This window comes from Thunnus maccoyii, chromosome 17 (genome assembly GCF_910596095.1).
Source record: "Thunnus maccoyii chromosome 17, fThuMac1.1, whole genome shotgun sequence".
In the NCBI taxonomy this organism is placed as follows: Eukaryota; Metazoa; Chordata; class Actinopteri; order Scombriformes; family Scombridae; genus Thunnus; species Thunnus maccoyii.
In genome coordinates this window covers 17,425,129-17,451,159 of record NC_056549.1, presented here as the reverse complement: position 1 = coordinate 17,451,159, position 26,031 = coordinate 17,425,129, and the positions used below count along the sequence as shown (strand labels likewise).

General features: G+C 42.0%; 1 protein-coding gene across 4 annotated transcripts in view; it reads left to right on the top strand.

The window, feature by feature from the left end:
• sash1a (SAM and SH3 domain containing 1a) overlaps positions 1–26,031 on the top strand; it is a 244,413-nt gene that overhangs the window by 158,533 nt on the left and 59,849 nt on the right. Inside the window, exon 1 of one of the 4 annotated variants that reach the window (XM_042391040.1) lies at positions 10,432–10,546. The exons of the other annotated variants lie outside the window; for them this stretch is intronic. The gene's annotated coding sequence lies outside the window, so the exon portion shown is untranslated. Of the gene's footprint in view, positions 1–10,431; positions 10,547–26,031 lie in introns of those variants that run through there. 4 annotated transcript variants of the gene reach the window in all.

The window sequence follows — 26,031 nt, the reverse complement described above, 5'->3', positions numbered from 1 at the left end:
GGGGTTGTGCCGCCTACTAATTATTTCCACCGCTCACCTGTTATGTCTCATTCTCTTTGAATAACGTCGAGCGAGGGTCTCATCACTGACAGAATCCCATTGTTCACCTTGTCGGTAAACCGACGTCAGCTCAGCCGTGGCTCTCAGCCCCTTGGCCTCTAGCCCGGATCCATCTTGTTTAAGGACACGGCAATCAATCATTTTTTGACGATTGTCTGTGGGAGGATGGGGGACACTCTGCGCTGTGCCCACGCTGCCCATACAGGCTCCCCGTGCAGGAAAAGGTGATTCCTAATCTCAGCACTCTGTTGGCTCCTGTGACCACCGCCGCTCACTCTTATTTCCCCTTTCCCGGCAGGTTAGCCCCTCTGCTGTTCCATTATCCCTCTATCTGTAATTAAAGGCAGCCAAGGGGAACTGAGGTGGAGCGAGAGAGAAGAACTCGGGATAGGTGTCCATATTTCATACAGAGCCTGGCTGATGGCAAAGATCCAAGCCTTTTCATAGCCTGAGGGGTGTGTGTAATTAGACTATTACAATGCAGCTTTGACCAACAAATCCTCATACCTTCATGACAAAGTAGGTCATTTGTCTGTGCTTTTCAAAAGATGGCTAATGAAATCTTTTTGACTAAAACTGCTTGGTTAGAAAAAGATTGCTGTCATGTTGAATGAAAGAAACCAAAGCTGACTGTTAGAAAACCAAGAACTACATATATTTGCTACACTCACATCACATCACCACACACTGCTTTCTGCTTTTGGCACTGAACATAAACTTGGTGTCGGTCTGTCTGAGCAACCAACTACTGCTGTCCTTTTTCTCTGGGGAACAGTCTCATTTTGCCACATGTGAAAGTATGCTCTCTTCTCCGCACTTCAGCCTCCGTGTCTGCCGAGGTGTGTGTAAATAAAGATGATACTCAATAATTCCATCCCGCCAGCACACGCTAGGACTGTAATATCTGACACCGCGAGCACACCCTCTCCACACTCTGTCATACATCTCAAATCTCTCCTCAATTTTTTTCAATCCTCCCTCTGCGGTCCTGAAATTTTTAATGCCAGTGTTTTCTGAGTGTAAGCCCATGCCAGGGCTTTGTCTGTGGACCCACGCTGGCTAGAATTGGACAAGATTGGAACCTGTCGCGGTAATGGGGTCCCTGACCCGATGGGGCTATCACAGACACAAGTGTGTGGGTGTGTATGTGGGTGTGTATATACAATTCTGTACGTGTGCACTGATGTATGAGGACACAAACCTTCCAATAGAACCTCAAGGGCATGGCTTAGCTGCCATAAACAAGCAGCCGTGGTTATCAGTAAGGCAGTAAATATTGATTATTTTAAATGGCTATCGCATTACACTCATAAATATACATTGATTACACATCCTTGAGTTGATATCTTTCGATTTAGTTTTGAAAAACGCAAAGCCATTAGTAGCTCATGACACAAACACCCGTTTATAAATCCTTATTTATCTCTTGAAGGCCACTTTGAGAAATAGCTGTTTAAAAAACTTAATGTGAGGATAAAAAATGTTGTTTTTTTACCCATATTCATATAAATTGCAGCACTTACTGTGACTGTAATTTATTATATAACCTCAAACCATACAAAACTAGAACCTTTAGTTTTCCAGGAACATTTTGGAGTCATTTCCTGTTTTATCCATCAGTTGTGTTACAGTCCATTGACAGAACACAAAATGTCAGTCACCTAGCAATCGACCCCAACAACCGTCATCTCCGCATTCCTCTGCAACCTAAACCACCATACCTTCCAGACTCAGGACTTTACCAATGTACAATCACACTGTCTGCAAAATATACAACACATCATTAACTGTGGTCTACCCATGGTTATTTAATGCAATATTTTTTCTTCTCCTCGGTATGCAAACTCCCCTCGTAGGGAAAGCCTTGAGGGTATAGATAGTCCGTGTTTACCACCGCCAACAGAATCTTACAACCAAAGTCAGCACTATGAAGATGAACTACATTTTACCCCATTTATTCTGTCTGGACTCCTCAGCAGTTTGGGCTTCTGCTTCCCCCTTATTTCCTCCAGCAGCTGCAGAGAAGTGTTGATCACTTTGACGTCAGTGTGCCTTGCTCACCGTGGGTGTAAATAATCAGATTTGTGACAAGAAGGCAGCCAGACAGAGGAGGTGAGAATTGAATTTTTGAACTCTCATTTTATTGGTCTGATATAAATACTTTTCAGCAGATAAAGATGATAAATACTTTTCAGCAGATAAAACAGCAGGCCCCTGCTGTTTTTCAGGAAGAGAAACTGAATTACTAATTTGAGACAGAGGCGAGCAAAGATTAAAACAGATTCACTGGCGAAGGGACTCATGCGGTATGCCAAGATACATGCATTCTATCTTTGCCAGATTTATCGCTCCTACTGTATGCAGAACATCTTCTATTTATCAGAATTCTACAGAGAGATCTTCTGTTGGCAACTCCGGTGAATTATGAGAGAAAGGAAATTGAAAATTAAAAAATATATACGCCTACAGTGGTATTTGCACTCATGTTTTCAATTCAAATCAGACAAACTGAAACGTCACAAGTACAAAAACGGGTATCCCAGTGCCAATTCTGGAATCAGTTGTACACATTTAACGGGCTACAATTATATAATTTTATAATTTTGAGTCTGTTGGTCGCCCAAGAGACTGGGGGACAGGCGAAGGTGAGGAAAAAAAAACAGAGCAAAGAGAGAAATTGAGTGATGATGTGGGGACTCAATGTCCTGACAGACTGGATTTTGTGCAGGCTGCACAAACACAATAGTTCAACGTGATGAAAAGCAGTGAGAAATTGAAATGGAAACTGGCGAAAAAAGAAAAAAGAAAAAAATGACTGACTACTAACGTGACTCACTTCGACCTACTACTGCTCAGTGCACTTGTGGTTGGGGCAGGGAATCCCAGTTCATTATGAAACATCACCAGCTGCACTGTACGCTAAACAAACTTTAACATTATGACTTTTAAATCATAAATGCGTATATTTCCTTTTCAAACCATCATTTCCACGAACCATACAGTGTAAATTCATTAATACATTCAACTTTTAATGAATAGACATCCTTTACTTTCTTGTATAAAAGGTTATAATGTTTAAATCAGTGGTTTGCATTCATTTTAGTCTATTTGCTATCATCAGCCTCTAATAAAATGTCACAGTAGATTTCCTCGTTGTGAGAATCCTGCCGATTAACATTTTTTTATCATCGTTCAAGGATAAGGGTATTGAACATTTTAATAAACGAGTTCCCTGCAGCTTGACAGAGCAGAACGTGGATTGGATTCGGCCTCGAGGCAGTCTTGAATAGAAAGAGCGACAGAGAGCTTGATCTGTCTTTATGCTCTTTTAATTACACACGGCTGGCTGGGCTTCAATCCCCGGAGAGCCGAAGAGGTAAAGCACACGTCAGGACCAGCCACCACTCCGCTGGCAGCTCAACATTACCCTACCTAAACACCCTCGAGGGAGGGGGATGGGAGAGGGTGGGAGAGTGAGAGGTGGGAGGATCGTAGGGAACCTCTGAGGGCAGTACAGGGTTAATTCAGCAGACACATTTACAAGAGCCACAGGCGGCTGTCGATCATTCCGGCACTATTTTGACTGACATGAAGTGACAACAACTGTCGAGCATGAGCGCAGTTTACCAGTAAATCTTACCCAGCAGGCTCACATACCCAATATATTCAATATAGCATATAGCACACATACATGCTTACAAGTTTTATATTGTACATGTCTAGTAAAATCTCCTCTAAACTTCTTATGTTTCAACTTTCTTCCCTTCTGACTTTAATCTGTCAGTGTTTCATCTTGGTGATCGGCTGACGGACAGGCAGTCAGCGTTGTCGGGTAATGTGAGGAGACAGACACGGTGCGCAGCTATATCTGCTATGACTGACTGATCACACAGCTGTGTCAGGACACGGGATTAGGTTAAGGCTTGAGTGTGTTGTTGTGTTTTCTGCTAACACTCTCGCAGCACTACATCCTTCCTGTATTAGATGACCAGCCGTGATCGTTCATGCGCACAGATCGACAAACACGCACATAAGCCCCACGTAGATTCACAGTCTCTCACGCGTCTTCCATCCATCGACACACATTCCAACAGTTCAGCACACGTTGAACGGCAAGAGCCAAGGGAGTAAGTCCCCCCCCTCGCACAGAGAGAGCTTTTATGTATCAGAAACCCTTGATTCACATGCCTCTTGCCTCCCGGAACCATACTTTGCTACGAAATGAATGGTGTAACCTCCAGGCAATGTCAAGGTGAAGGAAACGTGTCAGTGCCTCCCTTGTGAGCTTCTCCTCACTCCGGCTCTCTCCAGTTAATGACTCAAGCGAGGAGAGCAGTTACCTCAGCCAGGCCTGGCCAGATGAGCCCAGAGGAGATGGTCTGAGAAAGAGAGAGAGAGAGAGAGAAGGATACAGACTGTAATCACAGGCAATCATCAACTCTCAGTGGATTTCTGCTGCTCTGGTCTGAACTGCTTGGCCCCAAACCTGTGATCTGAGCTGCAAGGTAGAGAGAGACAAAAGAAAGGGGGAGGAGGAGGAGGATGAAAATGATGATTTATAACATAGAGTAAATACACCTGTACGAAAGATCCTTTACTGTAACTGAGGAGGATCTACTCCAGGTGAGCAACCTGCTTTTAGAGAAGAGACATGTAGAGTGTTAGGTGAGAGCTGGTGACTGTGCATAGAGTGAGTCTTGCGGTCATTGAAAGGCCTGGCTTTCATCAAAACAGACATATATATATAAACCCTTAGCTTTTAAACCCTGCAATAATACGCAACTATGTTAAGGCTGCACAATTAACAGTGTGGAATTTACGGTTTTAGTGTCCACCATTGAATGGATAGTTGGATTTTAAATACGTGCTTATAGTGGGGTAGCTGCATTTCTTCGATAAAGGAAATGAAAGTAATGTCATTTCAATGTTATAATTCAATTGTAATAAAAAATACATAGTTATACATGCCAAACATCCAGAGTGGCCCCTTTTCTGTTTACATTTGGTTACAGCCATAGTGGTGAGAGCTCTCTGAACAATAATGTCAGTTTTTTTTTATGTAGTTGTGAGAATGTTTGTAAGAAATATTAATGCCAGACTGAAATATTAAACCCTTAATATTGGAGGTGTATTTCCACAATTGTAACAGCTCAACATAGCTGCACACAGACATATAAAAAGGGATCCATGAGTTTGTTTCACTCTGGCGAAGATAGAAAATCTCTCTATATATGACAACCCTTTTAACCCCCTGTAGTGTACCTGCTACAGTCGTGCCCTAGTAGGCACGTCTGATCCAGAACACAAGTCTAAAGTGAAATAAATAATAATATCAATCTACACTAGATTACTTTGCACTCATAAAAAATAAATAGAATATAAAAGTTCCATGCAGCTTGACGTGGTGGGCCCAGGCACCGTGGCTTTTTGACCCCGCGGGCTAAATCTAATGGAGTTCTGCGTCCTCCAGCTCGCTTGTCTCTCTCCATCAACACACAAGCAGCCCCCACATAGCCCGCAGCACAGATACTAACACAGAATACAGAAGGGTTGTTCATTTCATTTGAAAGCCCTAACTCTCCGGTGCCACTCACAGAAAACACCTCTCCGCAACCACCAGTGTGATCCACTGGCCTCGCAAGGCAGAAAATAACCTCTCCCTTTTAGAGCTATATGCATGTCGTCTCTGCCTTCGGAGCTGTAAACTTTTACATTGTGGTGTGTAGTGATAGTGTATGTGAGAGAGAGAGAGAGAGAGAGAGAGAGAGAGAGAGCCTTCTTGGACTGTTTGTCTCTTACCCTCAGTCCTACGTGCTCTGCGGTTGAGTCTGGTTGTCTGCTTTCTACTGTGGTCTTTCATCACGTTCACTCCCCATTTTGGCATGCCTACCAGTATAGTATCTGTGTGTATTTGTGTATGTATGTGTGTGTTGGAGTGCAAAGGGAAGACCAGATCTTTACTGCCATCTAGTGGCGGAATGATACAAATTAGCAGGGTGAAGGAGATTACCTCATAGAGCGAGCAGGAAAAATGAAACAGTGACATGTAGTGTTATGTGTTCGCTGTGTGTTTACAGTAGGTGTGGGTGTGTTTGTGAAGATGGAGGCCCGGTAGCTCATTAATTGGATCCTGTATTAGTGTTCCAGGTCAGGTCAATGAGCGAGCGCTAATTCTTCTCTAGTCCTTCTGTGCAATGCCACTTGTTAGACATTTGCATATAAATTGCTTTAAATGCGATGTTGCTGCTAAATTCCTTAACCGCCACTTGTTTAAAATTCATGAATGCTTTTGAATTTTGTCAGCCACGGTTGAGCTGTCAAAAAAAAAATCCTTTGATGCATTTTAAAACCCTGGCAGGTGTGCATAGTCATTTAGACTGAAATTTTTTTAGTGAAATTCTCTTCCATTTTGTGTCTGAAAAAGCTCTGTGGCTCCTCCTGTTCTTCATCTCTCTCTCTCTCTTTCTCTTTCTTTCTGTGTTCAGACTCATTACCCTTCAGTCTTGGATAGCAGATGGTGAAGGGAGACTCATCCCAGTGCGTATGTGTGTATGGGCATGGCTGTGTCTATATACAGTATGTCTAGTTATCTCCAGTCACAGTGATCAGTATTCTGAAACAGTCTGTGGTCACTGGCCAAGCTGCACAGCTAACCAAGAGCAGTGGAGTGGATTCTAGACATTTCTGAGCATTTCAACAACATCAACAAACCGAGATGGAATTTTAATACTAAGGACATATATGGTACAAACTCTTTTGAGCAGAACGCATACCCCTACACTCACTCACACACACGCAATCCCCTCCCATCTATTGCTAGTGGGCGATCAGACTTTAGACAAGTACTCTTGTTGAGTGTTAATTTGTTTCTGCTGGTTGATTGTTTGCCTCCGGAGGAACAAGGACGGTGCTTGGTGCTAAAAGTAATTGAATGGCCTATTTACATTCTGCTAATTGATTCTTAGGGTTCTGATGAGTTTTTTTTTCTGTGTCCTTGTGTGTGTGTTTGTATGTGTGTGTGTGTGTGTGTGACAGAGGGAAAGAGAAAGGGAGAAGTCAAGCCATATGCAGACCAGCAAATAAAATAATTACAAACAGCATAGATTGTAGCATAAATGATACATTTTACAAAACAGTAATAATATGACAGAGAAAAACACACCATTATCTTGTTGTGTAATTAATTGTGAGAGCAAAACAGTACTAGCTAGCGTGTTCTTCCTTAATTAGGTTGACCTGCAGAGTCATGCAGACAAAGCAAGCTCAGCAGCTGTATAGCACCTCAGCCTCCAGCCACAGTGGAAAGTATAGACCCTTTGATGTTAGTGTACCTGCCAGCAAGCCACCTCCTTACCACATAGATTGCTGTAATAAACATTTTATGTGTCTGCCTGTGCGTGTGTGTTTGTTGCATCTCCCCCTTTCTTGTGTAAATGTGTTCGTACTGTATGTATTTAGCCTTTTTGTTTGTCTGGATTAAAAGCAAAATCTGCCATTTCTTGTTGACATGTTGACATAAGATGCTGGAGGGTGTCATTAGCTGTGATAAAGTCTGGTGTAATTCTAAAAGAGTCAAACATGGTATAATGCTGTGATTGCAACTGACTAATCTGACCAGATGGTTTCAGGGAAAGTATCCGATATTGCCTCATTCGGTGGCCTAGAAACATTAAAAATTCAGTATTTGACTTCATATACGGGAAATGTGACGTCCAACCACTTGAACAAAGAATGTTAATTACATTTTGTCCATGTTCCTTCATTTGTATGTGTACGCATGCCTGTATACAGCCTGTTTATATATTTGGGCCACAGTGGACATCTTTGAGAGTCTCGTCTCGCATTTTTTCATATCTCCTTCGCTGTGTGTTTACATAAACCTCCTCTCTATGTTTCTTTCTCCAAATGTTGTGACAGCAGGTCCAAACAGGATGCAGGTCAGCTGTAACATTAGTTTATACAAGAGATATACAGGTTGGCCAAAATGTCACTGGACTGATATCTCTGTATCTATGCTGTTTGGATGAAGCTTCTACAGCTTCTAATAGAGGCATCTCTCATTACGCTGCAAGTATTCATGGGCCCGTTTCACAAGAGCGATTTGCAAGCGCCGCTTATGTGCAGATCGCAGATAGTGTCAGTGCCCCGTTTCGCAAATGTTTATCATACGCAAATTGCTGATGAATTCGTGTGCGCTACACTCCTCTCACATCCTTATGCATGGGTCATAAATATGGTATTTCTCGGGTGTCACAACGAATGCAAGAGGAAATTATCTGATGTTGCAAAACGCATTTTGCATGTCGTAAGTTAGGTGAAATGGGAGCCTGATTTTTACAGATGGAGTTGCAATGAATGCTGCGCAACAGCGTCATCCAGTTGAGCTATCCTAATTAATACTTTCTATTAGCATAAGATGGATTTGTGCTTCTTCATCAAGGTGTTCTGGTTTTGTGTTGGATTTCCCATTGTGCTGCCATCTGTAGTTGAGATTAAGCATTGCATAGATGTCTGGTTGGGATTATGACTACATTTGTGTTCAGGTTAATGTAAAGGGAAACATGTGCTGTCTTGCTACAGATGTCTTTGCTACAGTAGGAATTGACTGACACTGTTGCTCATCATTTACCTGTTGGTTGATGTGATGCCACTGCAATACTAGATGGACGTGTCAAGTGTCAGTACCTGAAGTAATTATCTTTTTGAGTCAGTATGCTGGGTAACGATGGGAACATTTACACTGGAAATGGAGTAATCATAAAACACAGCCAATTGAAAAAAGACAATTTTGTATGTTTGACTTATTTTTCACTTTGTGCTTAACAGCAACAAATGTAGCGAGCAGAAAGTTTGCACTGGGAATATTTTTTTCTACGTCACAAAATATACTGAAAAGGTGATTACTGATCCTTTTATTTTTTCAATTTTCTTCTTGTTGTGTTGACTATCATCAGTCTCTACCAGCACTGGAAACACAGAAGAAACCACAAGCAGCCCTAGCTGACCAATTGAAGTTCTTGTGGTCTCCCAGTGGTATCTCTATAGCACATGACTTGTAGTTACATATTTGAGGAGGTGCACGTCAGCTCCGGTTGTGGCTCTATCATATTTTGAGTTTCCACTGCTTTAGAATGTGTGTTTTTGCTTGTATGCCCATAATCTGTTTCCTATTTGCCACTGTGTCAGTGTCTGCTCACCGTCACCTCGCGTGTCCGGAAGAGTAGCGTACCCTATGTCATTTGGTCTGTCAGCACAAGATGGATCAGTAAGTCCTGGAAAGTGGATTTGGGGATGAGAAGAAGAAGTCACTCTGGTACCCATCCAAGCCTGTGTCTGTCCTCCCCTGCCCCTCCATTCCCCTCTCTTGCCTTCCCCTCCCCACCCTCCATTTCTCCTTCCTCCTCTCCCACGACCTCAGGGAGTCCTCAGGAGGTGGAGTGTTCCAAAATGGGATGATTTTTTTTCCCCTTCTTCTTCTATGGTCCCTCTCTCCCGAATTAACATTGAAAAAACCCCAAAACCTCACTGCTGAGTGACTCATTCAAATAATTGTTGCTTTTAGCTGTATCAGGTTACTCTTTCTCTGACTCTCTTTTTGCTTTTCTTCCTTTCCCTTCAGTACAGTGTGGTATCTGGGCCACTTGTGAATTAGGGCCTTTGAGCGAAAGGGAGAAAAAAAAAAACAAAAAAAAAAAAACGAGTGACATCAGAGAGGGAGAGCGAGAGAGGGATCCAAATACTGAATAGCCCTGTAATTTTCTGCTCTGTTTCTATGATTGCATGTATGACCGGGAGAGACAAATAAGTCAATAGGAGATTGTCCTCCCTCTCGCAGCAAGTTGGGTCATTTTGTATGTTTGTGTACAGGTATGAGTGTCTTATCTCAGCATGGTTGCACTACTCAGTTGTGTGTGCCTAGGTGAAGCTCTATATTTTTGACTGTTACAGGAAGACACCTCTAAAGGAGCCTTTTCAGAGCTGAATAGCAGAGACGACAAAGACGCACTACTCGTGTGTGGGAAAGACAGCGAGAACAAAAAGGAGAGGAAAGCAGAGGAAAGGGGAGTGGACCGAGGGAAGGAAGGGCAAACCAAGTCGATTTTTTAAAACAAGACGAGAAATGTGAGACGCGGCGTAACGTTTTTGGAGAGAAGGGGGGAAAAAAGAGCAAGACATGTGGAGTGAAGGATGAGATCCTTCCCGCTGCCAAAATCCAAAATACTGTAGACTATCCTATAGCTAACCCTCCCTCCTCTCCTCTCCTCTCCTCTCCTCTCCTCTCCTCCCCTCCTCTCTCCCCGTCCCATGTGAGCAGCAGCCCGATGACTGGACCTCTCTGTGTCTCTGCTCTGCTTACGCTTTGCAGCGCTCCAGCAGACATGCATTGTTCTCCACTGTACACTACTTGTTGCTCCCATTCTCAAAGAGTGAGTCTGTGTTAGCTCAGCAGAAAACTTTAACTGGGAAAGACTCGGGTTGCCTCTCGGTGAGTATTGACATCTTCATTCCGAGCTTTTTTTTTCCAATGGAAAATAATTGTGTCATTCATTTGTTGGCTCTGTCAGAGATTTTGTCCTAATGTTTCTTAGTTGGGTAAGCGCTGAGGTTTATATGCTCTGTTTGGCATTTTGAAATGAGAGAGTGAAGCAGGGATACGGTGAAAAGAACATAGAGGAACTTAGTAAGTTGGCGAGAAAATGCTCCCGTAGTGAGAGAGCGATCGTAGTTCTCCTCTTGTTTCTGACTGACTCGCTCCCTTTTTGCTGACTCACTCTATTAACTTATTACACATGGCTTCATGCGGTGTGTGTGCGTGCGTGTGTGTGAAGCGTACATGTGTTTGCCATTGCGTACAATATGTGGTGTAACTCTCTGCAATTACCTGTCCTATCCTCTTCCATCTCAGTGTGCACATGTGTGTGTGTCAGTCAAATTTCATTGTTTTGCTCCCGTTCTCCTACCCGACGATGTAAATGTGGAAGTTTAGCCGAGACGGAGTGAAAGAAACTGGGAAGAAAAAAAAAAAAGGAGCGAGAGCGGCGCTGGCATACTGTTGCATCACTGTTTGTCATCAGTCTCTCAGGTTCTTATTGATTTTTCTCCTCTCTGCTCACTGAATGAGAACAATGGCCTTACGCCTGGCCAAGACCCCTAGTAAGTAAGCCAACTAAATATCAACACCAAATCTCCTGCAAGATGTTGTTCATTGATTTGCTTTGTCGCCAGATGCACACACACATACACACACACACACACACACAATCGGGCCTTGTCGTCTAGAGGGAGTCCATTGTTTGGTGCGCATAATTGTTTGTGTGTATGTGTCTAAAGGCTTGTCCAGAGGTCTTGGACAATGAAGTCTGTCACGGGAGGGATGTGGATTTCTATCTCTCTCTCTCTCTTTCTCCCTCTCCTTTTCCTGTTCAAGTCCCCCTTCACATCTGGATCTCCCCACCAGCTGACAAGGAACAAGGGAACGGATGGAGGGAGGAAGGGGGTGTGAATGGAGAAGGAGGGAGGGGGGCTTGGGAGGAGAGAGAGACGGATAGAAATGTGAGCAGGGGGAGTATGCTGAGGCCAGAGTTCCCCTGGTAGACTTCCCCCCCCGATGCAGGAGGAACAATGTCATTGTGAATGCCCAATGTATGAGAGGAAACACAAATACTGTACACACACACAGAGACGGGAAGCGCTCCCTCACACACATGCAAGGACACATTTAAGCTCACATACTGCAAGTGCATATAATACATACTCACACACATGGACATAAATACATATTTAAACATGTAATTGCACACACACACACTCAGAATACATACACTCTTGTGCACATGGCATTGACCATGAAGCCAGCATTGAACTGATTCATATGCTGCTCTAGTATTTGGCTGGAAGAGGAGAGTGTCAGTGCTTCATGGAGGGCTTTGGCCTTAGTGTGTGTCAAGTTTTCAACAGGATTTTTTTTTTTTTTGCTTTAGCTGTCAAAGCAAGTCCTGTTCTCTGTCAGTCTCATAAGTCTCCTACCTTTCAGCTCATCTGTGAGTCATCTGTGATATCGACTCCGATGAGACTCCCTGAAGTTGAAATCCGTAATGAAAAGCTATACTTTAAAAAGAATCACTTGACCTGGATTGGATTTGCTTCTCTAAAAGGAGGATTTTTTTCATTTTTTGTATGCCAGCTGAAACCCCCTACATGCCAGCTGCTGTTGCAATGCTCTGCCAGAGCTGGGCAACAACTCCTGCGCCTGTTTATCCATACCGGGGCAGGGCCAAGTGCCACGGCAACAGGTGGATGTTGACATCATTAGCGTTAAGCAATTGGCAAGGCAGCGTGGATGCCTAACATCTGCCTCTGCGGTTCTCGTGCGGCGCTCAGCATCTTGAGAGAGAGAGAGAGATAGAGAGAGAGAGAGAGAGAGAGAGTTTGGGGGTGGCAGCTATTGGGACAGTGATAAAACACCAGCCTTCATCTCCTCCACAGCCTCCAAGGAATTGTTTGACTGTGCAGTTCCAACCATATGTGCATGTGTAATTCAGCCATCTTCCCTCTTGTCAATGCAGCTGGCTAGTGTCTGTCTGCGCTGCTACTTTTCAGTTTCTTCCTGGCTGTTACCAGTTAAGCCTGCATCTTTGTGTGATTTATAGCCGAGCAGCGATGATGTTACAATGCAAGTGGCATGAGTGTGACCGATGCTGAATGGGTTTACAGTCTGAATAGCCTTTCTTTGTGGCTCGACATCAGTGTTAATATTATTGGTTTTCCTACAAGTCTTTATACATTTTCACAGTGACTGTATCTTTCCATGTAAAATACTTCATTGAGTAACATAATAATGATGAGATAAGAGTCTGGCCCCGTTTTGAAATTCAGTTTGACAGAGATCATCTCTATACTGTGGTAGCCGCCTTACCGGTCTGACCTCAGCCAAGTTAGTATGTATTACATTAGTACAGTATGTCACTGGGCAGACTGAGCGCTACAACCAATGAGGTCATGTTATTTGGCACAAGAAGCGCTGTATTGTAGGCGTGCTAGCAAACAAATCAGAGAAGACTGAAGTGTGTTCAACTGAGTAACAAAGCTCTGGCTTGTTTTTGGTCAGGACAGTAACATTCACTCAACAGTGATGTCAACTCATTGTGTACGACAATAAAAAATAGAGAATTTGACAGAAATGGGACAAGACTGATGAGAAAGAAACCACAACAGCGGGACAACGTGAATGCGTCAGATTGTGCAACCTTCTCAAACTGTTAAATTCATGTAAATAAATGTCGGTAGGAAAGCAAAGCATTGTGCACAAAGCTAAAGGTCATTTAGACCCATACAGTTATCCATTTTCTCAAGTTTGTTACATTTAAATTGAATAGAAAAAAACACTTACTAAGTAGAATACAAATCAGTAACGAGAACAAAGAAGAAAAAAGGTTTAGCATATTAATAAAATTCACTGAAATTCAGGCATAAAGTCAAAGTACGCTACATTGCAACCATCTGGAGTATTTTTATAAAGTCTTTATATGTCTTCGGAGAACAGGTTCTGCCAGCTTTGTGAGCTGGATTGAATACATGTGCGAGGACTCCAGATGGGTTTTTTTTTCTGATCCCCTTCTCTTTCTCTCGCTCTTCACCTCTCTCATTCATCCAGCCTCTTTTTATTTTAGGACAGATGAGTCTTCAGAGCTGCACCTCAAGCTTATCTGTCTCTCTGTCTTTGATCCCCCAACCCGTGCTTTTTTTTTTTTTTTATGTTTGCGCTCTTATCTCAGCACACATGCGAGCCGCCTCGCTCGTACATCTCCGCTGCTTTGCATCACAGATTTGTCAAAGTCAGTTCACTCTCTGCAAGACAGATTACGGCACCTGAGGTACGCAGGGAGAGCGGCCGGTGCTGATGCAACATACGGTATAGGCCTGCACGCAAAGAAATATGGGTATGTGCTTCATCATATGTGCATCATGTGAAACAAAAACACACACACACACACAGATGCATCAAACCTTTTGGACATTTATTATTATTCCTGCTGATGGTACCATCAGTTTCATAAGCGTTTTCAGTGTCTGCCTCATGGCTCTTCATTGCTACAGTTGCTTCCAATTACAGAGAGGCATACCCTTGTTAGATATTGCTGAGACATATTTTTGTATGGGGTCCAGCATGGGATCCAAGACATTTTTTATTTTATGACAGTCAGTCTGTCCCTCAATGTGTTGGCTGGAGGCAAGTAATCTGCTCCTTGACTGTACTGCATAAAATGTTGATCACAATGTTTGTCTAATAATAATCAAGTAGGACAGGTATGCAAAATGAACCATGGAAGTAGGCTTATAAATTGTGAAAAATGTCTTTTTTTTAGTTAGTTTTTTTTTTCCAGAGAGCAAAGAATGGTGTTCATTTTTGCAGCGTTATGCATGGATTGTGTGTGAACCTAAAATACTGTATCATCATTGCAAATGATCACCAACTTTTTCAGTCTACGGTGTAATTGCATTTGATGGGTTTGCAAGTCTGCAACAGAAGTACATTTTGCACAGAGTATAGAGGATTTGCAAGGTAGATTTCTGATGTATTTTATTTTACCTGTACATTTTAATGCTGCTATGTGTGATTGTATCTATATGTATAGAGGTGCATACAGACATGAATTCACATACAGGAGCACTGTTTGTTTATGAAAATGATCACTACCCCTCTGTGCAGTAGCTTTGTGTCACATCTGTATTAGCTCTGACTACAGTGTAATTCTCAGTGGCTCTGATAAAAGCTGGCTTTAAAAGCTCATTAAATCTATTTTGAAACAAGTCAGAGGCCAGGTATAAATCTCCAGCAAAAGAGTTTTGTGCGTGTCACAGGTGACACGTCACATTGAGATGAGAGGATTACAGCTATTATTGGTGAAAGAAGGAACATTCTCTGATAGCCTGGCTTTGTGTGTGTGTGTGTGTGTGTGTGTGTGTGTGTATGTGTGGATACAAAGAGCTCTGATTACTGCTGGCACCGCGTGCCCCACTTCCCAGGATACCAAGCATTGACTGGCACAGCAGGGGGACGGAACAGGCTGTAGGCATGCACACACGTGCACGTACCGACACAGAGGCACGCATGCAGGCACACATCAAACACATGATTAGCACTTAATAGGTTAATCTTATGCTTTACCGTCAGCCCGCATTTTTATTTAACCTTTTTTTTCTTTTTTAAAGTTGCACAATTCTTTTATGGACTTTAAGAAAACAACGCAGCCAGCTTTGTGTGATGATATTTAGATAATATATGTTTATATACGTATAGCACGTCACTCTATACTCATAAAATGCTAGTAAAGTTTGATGATCTCTATTAACACCAGGCGTGCACACGCACATGCTTTTCCCTGTTTATGTTGCCCATGGTAACGTCTTGGCGAGGATCACAGGTGATGTCACCAGTGATGTATGGCTGTTGGAGTGTGAGGGGATGACCTCAGCACAGGGGGAAGTCCCAGAGGACTCATATCAGCAGCAGCCAGCACTCGCCGTCAGGACTTTCTCACACTATGTATCTGTACTAACAACTAAAGCTGCCCCGACCCCCATCAAACTCCACCCTCTGATTCTTCACAGGCGTCGCAAATCATCAGCACGCAGCATGACAAAGACCTCTGACTTGCACACATGCACATGAGAAAGTCCCACACTCACCACATGTTTGTCTGATACAATGAAACAGGAGGTTGGCAATGTTTACAGGATGACTTTGGATGAAATTAAAGGTATATTGTGGAGCTTTTGACCACTAGTGGTGCCGGGTTAGAGCACAAGCACTTGTGGTGACGTGACACACATTTCTGAAGACCGTAGAGACAGTTGTGCAAACAAATGCTGGGGTTTCGATGGGAATTGAATAACCAGAGTAGATTTACAAGGTGATTGATCTGCATTCTGTCGTCAAGATTTATCTTTTGGATGCGTTAGCCTAGCTATGGTTTTAGCATGTAACTAGCATGAGACTAACCGTCTCCGTTCATTTTAGACACTTTGAACGTTAACTGGCCATGTTTATCAAATGAAAGGTATTAAAACAGATGCATAAAGTGAAAGTTGGTGGCATTAATGCGAAATAACAGGTATGTGCCAATAAAATATCAGAGGACCACTAACCAACGTACTGTAAACAACGCAGATTTCAAAATATTAAAAAAATGACTTTGCAAATGTTGGAAGAGGTACGTGTTTGTCAGAGTTTTGCATTTCGGTGACAAACATTGACTGAAAATCGACTTGTGTTATGAAACAGCTTGAAATGGTCAGTTTTGTGTACGCTGTAGTTTAATTAGGGTGTAGTTAGAGTATTTCCTGTAAGGAAGGCCAGTGGTTATGCTCATCATCCTCGGTTTGAGGCTTTTGGCTTCTGGCGCATGTGTGCAGTGGCTTTTTTCCGTGGGCAATATAGGCAGCTATGTTCGTGTTATGGTTTGTTGTTGGCACCGATGTTTTTTTGCTTATATTCAAACCCATTAGATCCTGCTTGACACACCAGTCACAGTGCTGTGGTGACATTATCTGGCACGGGAGCACAGCTCATCCTTTTTCCCCCAGAACGGTGGCCTCTGTCCAGGTTGGCAGAGTGCTGTCCAGCCCTTGCCTCTGATTCAAGCAACAGCCGATCCATAAATGAATGGTTGCCTCTTCCTAGGACAGCTGTGCTACCAGCCATGGATGGAAAAATAATCATGGAGGCACCAACCATATCCATGGATACAGATCAAGAATGTGTGTACTCTTATGTGTTTTCCTGTGTGTGTGTGTGTGTGTGTGTGTGTGTGTGTGTGCATGTGTGCATTTGCAAGCACACGTGTGCTCTTGTGTGCATGTTGGTGTGTGGATAAATAGTGAACTCTTATTAGGTGTTAAGGGATCAAGAGCCAGTAATTAATCACCGGGTGAATTGTCTTTCTTCTCTGGATTCGCCCTGCATTAACGTCTTACTCAAAGGTGGGTGTTTAATGGCTGTTGTAAACACATAAATGGGCTGAAGTGAAAACAGAGTGTGTTTTGAGTGTGGGAGAAGAGGAGAGAGAGAAAGAGGAAAGGTTGGTAGAGGTTAATGTGCAGGTTTCTGGTAGCGTACCAGTACGGAAGGGTATAGTCTGTCTTTAACACCAAATTTGATTTCATGTAATTATAGTTCTTCAAACCCAAATTCATCATAAAAACTTCATAATCTGTCATTTGTTTTTTTTGTTATGGTCACAACTCTTGTAAAACTAAAGAACCTTTAATTGGGAAGGAAATTAGTGTGCTGCTTGCAGGGTATGGTATGACAATAACATACATTTCATGCCAGGCATAATATCCTTACCCAAAAATGGATGTTGTCTTGGTACTTTGTGGCATTTAGTGGATAAAATGGCAAATGTTATAGTGAGGGTCTATGTATTAATTCTGCTTTGCCCCAGGGGGAGCCGTTGCTCCAGCTGTGGACTGTAAAATCGCTGGTCCTGCCCCCTGGACCCATGAAACATCATCTTGGAACCTCCCTCCATCGATCTCTACCTCTCCTCAATCTTTTCCACTTTAAGTTTCAATATGATATAGTTTCGTAATTACCATTTTCAGTTTGATCTTTTTTCTGACAATGGCCATAGTTAACCCACCTTTCATTTTTGCCATTACATCATAGCCACAACCCAGGCCACAGCTGTAAACTTATTTCCACCACATGTCCTGCTTTCTGATGCCAGTCATTTGTGCACATAAACAGACTAAACCAGGAGTCTGGTTGAAGTTATGACTGAGCTATATCCTGGAACTAAACACTGTCGGAGCTGGGGCTGACTTTATTCAAGCTACAATAAAAAATTTCAGTGTGACTCGGTGCAAAAGGGAAGATGCGTTGTTGTGCCTCAGCTCTCCCGACTCTATCCCCATAGATCTTGCTGAGCTTCAGTGTATGGTGAGTAAAGCCTTTACCTGGTACACTTTTCACCCAGCGTTGATATTCTTGTCAGGGATAGTGCCTCAGTAAAACATATGACAAGTGTTTGTGTGTGTGTGTGTGTACTCGCAGGTTGGTTGTTTAAGGGTCGATGGTTTGGAAGAGCAGCCTAGATATGCCTGTTTACAAAGGTGCATTTGTATAGTGCATATTTTTATACCAATAAATATGGCTTTTGATGGTGTCTTTAATTGCTACACAGTTGCATCACCCAAAACCCTTCTAATTATATAAAACAATATTGATTGTCAAAATGAAATATATCGAATTGGTTTGCATGTGAGATGCTGGTTTTTCTGTTGTTATGGTTACACTAGTCTTCATTGTACATGTTCAACCCCACACTCCCCTTCTAGACTCTGGGACCAGAGCCAGAGAGGTAAGATACGTTCCTTCAAGAAAACACACCCATGGAAACATCCCTGCCCTGCTCCGAATTTCTTTTTTTTCTTTTAATTCCCCTTCAGATATGATATGGAGATGGTTCTGCTCAAATCTCAGGTCTGTGCTTTACAAGCCATATGTGCTCATATTTTTTTTTTCTTCTCTGAGATCATCATGACCAGATCATCTTGCAGCTGTCCCTCAATATATTCCAGACTCTGACAAAGAGAGGGAAAAAATGTGTGTATAGAAAAAATGAGAGGAGAGAAAGGAATTGAAACTGGGGTGGCCCTGCGGCCTAACGTGGAATGTAATCACAACATCCCCTCACTCTATCCAAATGTTTCTATCTGTCTCTGCTGTAAATTATAATGCAATTGACCAAATATGCAGAACAAATAAGTTTAGCATTGTCTTGGAAGTCTGGAAGGTCATGACTAACGACCCAAGGAGCTTCTGTTAATGATTACAGTTTGATGCCATCTTAGTTAAGGGTTGGTGCTAGTGGATGTCAGATAAAACAGATCCATAAATACATTTATGCTATGCTGATGTTGTAAATGGAGAGACCAGTACAGGGGAATGATAATCAGAGATAAGGAAGGTAATATACTACTATCTGGGCTATATGCCAGGTCTGCGCCACAGGATATGGATATCTTTTCAGCCAATATTGGCTTACCACCAAGCCCTGCGGCAGAAAACTCCTGTATCAACACAGGCCTCCTGTGAGTGAGTGTATATGTGTGAGTGTGTGTTTGTATGTCCAGCAGGGACCCTAACCTTGTCTTCATCCCTCTGACCATCCCTGCCCTGTCTGATCATCTTATCCATATGTATTTGCCCATGTTTTGCAGCCTGCCAGATCGATTCAGCAATCTCTCTGGCTGCCCCCTTGACACTGACCCTGTGACTGTGACACTTGAAGGTGACCTATAGTTTGATCATAGATAATCAAATTCATTTATTAGGCAAAAACACTAAACTTTTGCTAGTCCCAGCTTCTCAAATGTGATGGATTGGTGCTTTCCCTGTTTTTTAAAAATCATTTAAAATTGAATGTCTTTGAATTTTAAGCTGTTGGTCACAGAAAATAAACAATTTGAAGAAGTCTGAGAAATTCACTATGTTCTGACGTTTTATAGACTAAATGATCAATCAATTAATCTAGAAATAATTGATAATGAAAATAATAGCATCCCTGTTTTAACACATCTGTGTTATAGTACTACATATATGTTATAATGCATTTAAAGTAACTGAAGAGTTGCCATTTTTCTCCAACTAAAGACACATGCAGTCTGTGTTCAAACATGCCATCTCCTGTTTGAGAACATGTCCTTACCTCAGGCAGAGCCATCTGTATCCGAAACTCAATTTTACTCAACCTGCATTTAATCTCAGTGGGCCCATTAACCTTTATACTGCTTCTGGTCCCGCTGAGTCGTCTTGGCTCCAGAGAAGCACTGCTCTTCCAGAAAGGTGAGGGGGCAGTGGAGCAGGCTCATAACTGGTGCATTGGCTGGCCTCTAAGCTAGACTGGAAGGACAATCATTAAACACACAAATCTAATGACCGCTGACTGCTCCATTTGTTTTTTTTTTTTCTATCAGCCTGGATATGGGGTTGTTTGTTGTTGTTGTTGTGTGCGCTAGCATGTTGGCACAAGCTACACACAGATAAGATCTTTGGGGACACGGATAACAGAGACCGATAGAGGGATTGAGTTAGTGAGAGTGAGTCAAAAAGGTGTGTTAATTGGTTGTGAGTGATAGTCTGGACCAGAGATTTCAGACAGGACTCCCCGCCAGCCTGTAATGAGCTCTCGTCAGGCCAGAGCAACCATCACCACAGCTTATGCCATGCATTGCGGCATTGCCATGGTAACCTCTAAGCCCTTTTACCACCTCACAGGTTCTGAGTCAGCCAAATACAGCACAGGAACACAGACTCATCCCTGATATGGCCTTGATGTTTTGTAAAGATAGTCAAGGTGCTATTTCATAAGGAGAGAAGTCATCTGATATTATTCTTTTGTAATGATTCATGGAAATGTTAGGATAATAACCAGAGCTGAATAGTGAACCTCAGTACTTTTACTGACCAAAACATGTCTGTAAAATCAGGTATACCTGTCAAGTACCAAAACCTGGTATTGAATGCTTAGTTAGATTATCTTGTTTACTTATTCTTTGATCAGATAGTCTCTGATTTAAAGTATATTTCTAGATTATTTTATTTAAGCAAAGTTCTTGTACAGCTGCCTGTGTTTAAGTATCATTTAACATTTGGTTTCTTTTGTCAAATAGGGAAAAATGTGTTTTGAAAAATATATTGTTTTGGTGTTGATCCTGACTGACTCAGTCATTGTTTTGGCAATAATAGAAAACATTTAACGATATTTTTATGATAAGCCAAGGCACATAAATCGATATTGCTTGCAGGGTGAATGTAATTACCTTAAAATATCACTCTATTGTTTTAAGATGAAGATAAAACCAAACACTTTATTGGACCATAGAGGATTAACAAGAGGAGGAAGATTTCATTAACGGAAATGTCTTTTATCCCATCTCTTCATGTTAGCTTCAGTTTTATGTGTTCGAGTCTACAATCCACAAGTTTGACCAGCGCCTTGTACGTCGCCATGTGAACCTTTTTAAGTAATTAGGAAAATATACAAATGTTGTTTTGTTTTGTGTTTTTGTGGTTCAACGCTGCCACTGGGTTCATATTTTGCCCGTGTAAGCAGGATCCTCTGGGCTAAAATGGGGGGAAATTCCAGTGAAAGTGCAGGGCTCCAGTGGTTGAGCTGAGCTTGCACTATGTTTGTGTGTTGTGTGGTTGAGTTTCGTGTAGACGGCCAGACAGACAGACAGAGACAGATTGAGACTGTGACCAGAGAGTTTGTTTAGAGAAATGTTAGAGAGACACATGGCCTAGTGGCTTCTTGGTTGCTCTGCGCTCCAGTCATCTTTGCTTGTCAACTCCCATCAATTTTGTCGCTCAAATAGTTTTGACTTTGAATCAAATAGATGCATTGTTATTTTGGTATTTATCACATTCAAATTATATGAAAATGAAACTGAAATTAGAAAACAGGGAGTTCAAATTAATTAAAAAAAAAGCATACCCTAACCCAAATGTCAAGTGATCCCTTAAGATGAGACAGCAATCACTAATAATGACATAGATTTACAAGCTGTGGTGTCACAGAGCAATACAAATGGATGGCAGAGAGGAAGCACAAGTAGCAGTAATGAATTATTGGGAAGGAAACGTGAAAGGAATTGAATGTCAAGGTTAGACGTTGGCTAATGATGTCAGTAGGGAGGTCTTATACTGTATAATGTATTCTGCCCAAGCCACATACAGTACATGCTGTCAGACCGCAGTTAAATCCGGAGTACAGAGCCAGTTACACAGCACAAGTCAACCATTTAGTCTGCGGTACCCGTAGAACAGAGCCGCATCAACACCACATATTTATCACAGATTTTAAGTACTTACTTTGACACTTGAGATAAACCAACAAACTTATGATTAGTTTTTGGGATTTTTTTTTTTTTTGGGTGGGGGTGTGGGTGGGAGGGGGGTGGTTGTGGTTGCTGGACAAAATGTAAATGTAAACTACTGTCTGCTCAGTGAAAGAGCGTATGTGTTTTGTTTTTTTGTCTGTTATTTAGATTGTTCGTCTGTGTCTTTGTCAGCAGGATATCTGAAAATGGATTTTCATGCAGTTTGGTGGACAGATAAGCCCTGCGCCAAGGAATTTGTAACAATGAAACAAGAGTTAAACAGAGATTGTTTTCTACATGTGAAAGGTGTGTTTACAGTTTGAATTAAAATGGACGAACAAGAATAAAACAATTCCTTAGAGTTGTAAGCAGCTTAGGTTATTAGTAGGCGTTTATACTCTGAATATTTGCTATATGAGAGGTTGTATTTGTGAAACAGTCAGAAAGGCAGGTCAATTTTCCCTCTGTTGGCCCTTGAAGTTGAATTATGTTATGGGGAAACTATTTGACTTTAGTGATGCCATAATACTCACCAATATCTTTAACATGAGACTGGTATATTTCAACAGAGAGCCTTGGCATTCAATAGAATAATATGTTGAAAACCTCTTTGCATTGAGGTTTTGACGTTCATCCACCGTAGTGAGTCAGAAGATTTTTTTGCACGTCAGCATGTATTTTAACATGACCGTTTATTTGCCTCTAATGTGCAAATGGCCAAGTATGTGTGACAGATCATGTGTTGCGGGTTGCGTGTGAGATATATGATTGCTGTGTGAATACTGACAGTAATTACAGAAGGCCGCACCACAGAGCAGCCGGGGGCTGGCCAAGGAACAAGTTATTATAACATCTAATACATAACCAAATGTCAGCCATGTCTGCAGCCTTTTTGCTGCTAACAGTTTGATACACATCTACAAGAAAACTGAAGCTGCAAATGCTCATGATAGATGGCTCACTGTGTGAAATATTTTCTACCAAAAGATTATGAATGTGGGTTGCACAGAATTACAGTTACTTATTCAGTGTGAGTGTGTGCTGTACATCTGTTTATGTGAAGTGTGTGTGCCAGGGATAATGTGGCATCTCCAGAACTGGAATCCCTCTCACATAACACTCACAAGAGACTCTCTGTCTTTCTCTCCAACTCTGTAGAAACCTCTGTAGAAATGTTGTTTGTTGTTTTCGAGTTTACACTAGTCAAGGTAACCGCTGTAGCTAGAAAACACCTTTCCAAGTTTTAATGATAATTGTCCAATTTCCAAAGAAGCAACTTAACAGAGCCAAAATCTCATTTTGTGAGTTAAATACTTTTAATTCAATACCAACATTTGTTACCACAAGCTTCTTTCTGTGGTGTCTCACTCCATGTTTGACAGTAGCTGAGACAACAGGTGAGAGTGTTTAGGTTGAGAAGCAAGGCAGAGACAGACACATAAAGTCTTTACCGAGCCCCACTGGCTACTGTCTTATTAGCAGTGAAACTGTATGTAAACACAAAGCTACCCTATCTGTGTGTGTGTGTGTGTGTGTATGCTTCAATGTGCGCGTCTGTGTCCCTGTGTGTGTATTTGTGTCCTATAAAGCTGGAGCATATACTATAAAACTAAGCCTGGGATGAAACTGCAGGGGATAATTATGCAGTGTGTTCTCAGCACACATGGTCATTAATAACATCGAAGCCAAGCCTATTTTTTACTGCCTCTAGCTCAGAGGCTAACATATGGCAGCGTAACTAACAGGATGTGCAAGAGGATTTAATAGACAGTCCAATGTCCTGTACGGTCAAGGCGGGTCTGTGCTCTGTAGCTTGTAAGTATATTTGACAACAGCAGGGGGCGCTGCTGTGGCCCATTTTACTGCCCCTGTCTCAGATAGAGGAACTTTGGGGAAAAGCTCAGAGAGAAAGGGACATTTTGAAAGGGTTTAGCTAAAGTGAAAGAAAAGATAGCAAAACATAATCATGGGAAAGTTACTGATAAGCAAGATGCCAAAGACAAAATCAGTGTTTTGGTGGCAAAAAATCTCATCCACACAGTTTGACTAAGCGCTATCTAGTCAGGCTAAACTGATAAAATATCTCAGAGTTGTTCTCAGAGTCTCAGAGAATTAACAAACATTCTGGGGATTTCTTTGCATGTATCATGGTCCAAGCATCCTCCTGTTCAAAACTGGTTGTATAAATAATCCTTTTAGGGCTGCAAATAACAATTATTATCATTCTAGATTCATCTGTAGATGATGTTGTTGATTAATCAATTAGTTATTTGATCTATAAAGTGTCAGAAAATGGTGAAAGATGTCAATTCCAGTTCCAACCTATAGCTCACAACCCAAAGATATTCAGTTCACTGTGATAAAGGACTAAAGAAACTAGAAAATATTCACATTTAAGGAGCTGAAACCAGAGAATTTTGGCATTTTTTCTTAAAAAATGACTCAAGACAATTAATCAGTTATCAAAACAGTTAATTTTCTGTCGATCAACTAATCGATCAATCAACTAATCGTTGCAGCTCTAAATCTTTTAATGGGAGAAGTTTACCAGTGCTTCATATTCAAAGAAAACCCACTTCCTTACTTTGACAGGCAGGAAAGAACATTGGCTATATGGACCTCAGGGAACAGTATAGTTGTTGCTAAGGGAACGACTAACGGGGATCCAAAGAATTCCCCTTCAATGTTCTTTCCACAGTGTGAAACTGGTCTGCTGTATATTGTGCAGAGCTCCTGTACACAGAGTGAGATGACCAGTAGAACGTGTGACACACTGGACATTAGCTGTCAGCCTGGCACTGCCATCCTGACACCAACACAGCTGCCAGCTGAGTCTCATGACCCCATCCACTGTGAGGCCAACACATCTCCACTGTCTGCACCTGTGGACTCTATCAGACATACATACAAACAAATAAACATGCACTTTACACCCTGTTCGTATTATTTTTCAAGCACACCAGTGCACAACATTTTAACAAAGATGCATTTCTCTATCACACAAACACACACATCCCTACCTGCACCAATCACACCAAACACACTCAGTTAAAGGATTCTGGTCTTTCACACAGTGCTGCTCATACCTTTGGAGGCTCTCTTACATCCAAAACAACATCTGTCCTTTCAGTCGTGCCCGATTAAAACACCCTGGAATCTCAATTCACACACTCACACACATACACACAATAGTGTAACATAATCACCTACCACATGGCCACGGAGGCGTGCACCGCATGGAGAATCTGGGAATCCAGGGCTTAGCAGAAATATGCTTTGTTTTTACATCAGCAGTATTTCTATGCAAAGCACATGAAAGGGGCCTGCAATTACCACTACACTGATGAAAGCATGGATTACAACTTCTAAATACTACTGGGAAATTCTTGTTTCTGTGGGAGGCATACTATAATTTACTGTGTAGACTCTGTATGCATGTATGTCTGCATATGTGCATGTGTCATCGAGTTGGAGAGCGCACAAGCAAGAAAAAGCCAGCCAACACAACACAGAACTCTTACAATTAAATGTCAAATTCACTTAAATGTAACAGGGAGATTGTGAGAGGTCTGCAACACAAAGAATTCCAGTGAAAATGTTTGGTCTGAGTTAACAGTGATGTCATGCAGCAGGTCATGTTGCTACAAACTTTGAGAACCTCTTGATCCGTTCCAGGCTTTCTTTTTTCTTTCTTTCTTTTATCCTCACTACATCTCAGTGACTCTGATAAATGTTGTTATTTACTTCTTGGTCCTGAATTCCTGCATCAGATTAAAACCCTCACAGGATATTGTGTTGAAATCTGTAGGTGCGAGTACACAGATCTGGCAGGCTTTCCTTGACAACGCTCCATATCGAGGTTGTTTTGGCCGACATACCGTACAAGCTGTTTGAGAAGCCTTGACAGACTGCGTGTCTGGTTGCTACACACAGCTGGTTATCGCGTGCACCCCGTACCCCATGCAGACCTTCATCTCCTCTTTCTGTTTCCATTTGGTGTTTATTCTCAAGTATTTCCTGTTGCTGCATACATATCACTTTGTGTCTTTATTTCTCACTCTCTTGAAGTCTTCCTCTCTCTAG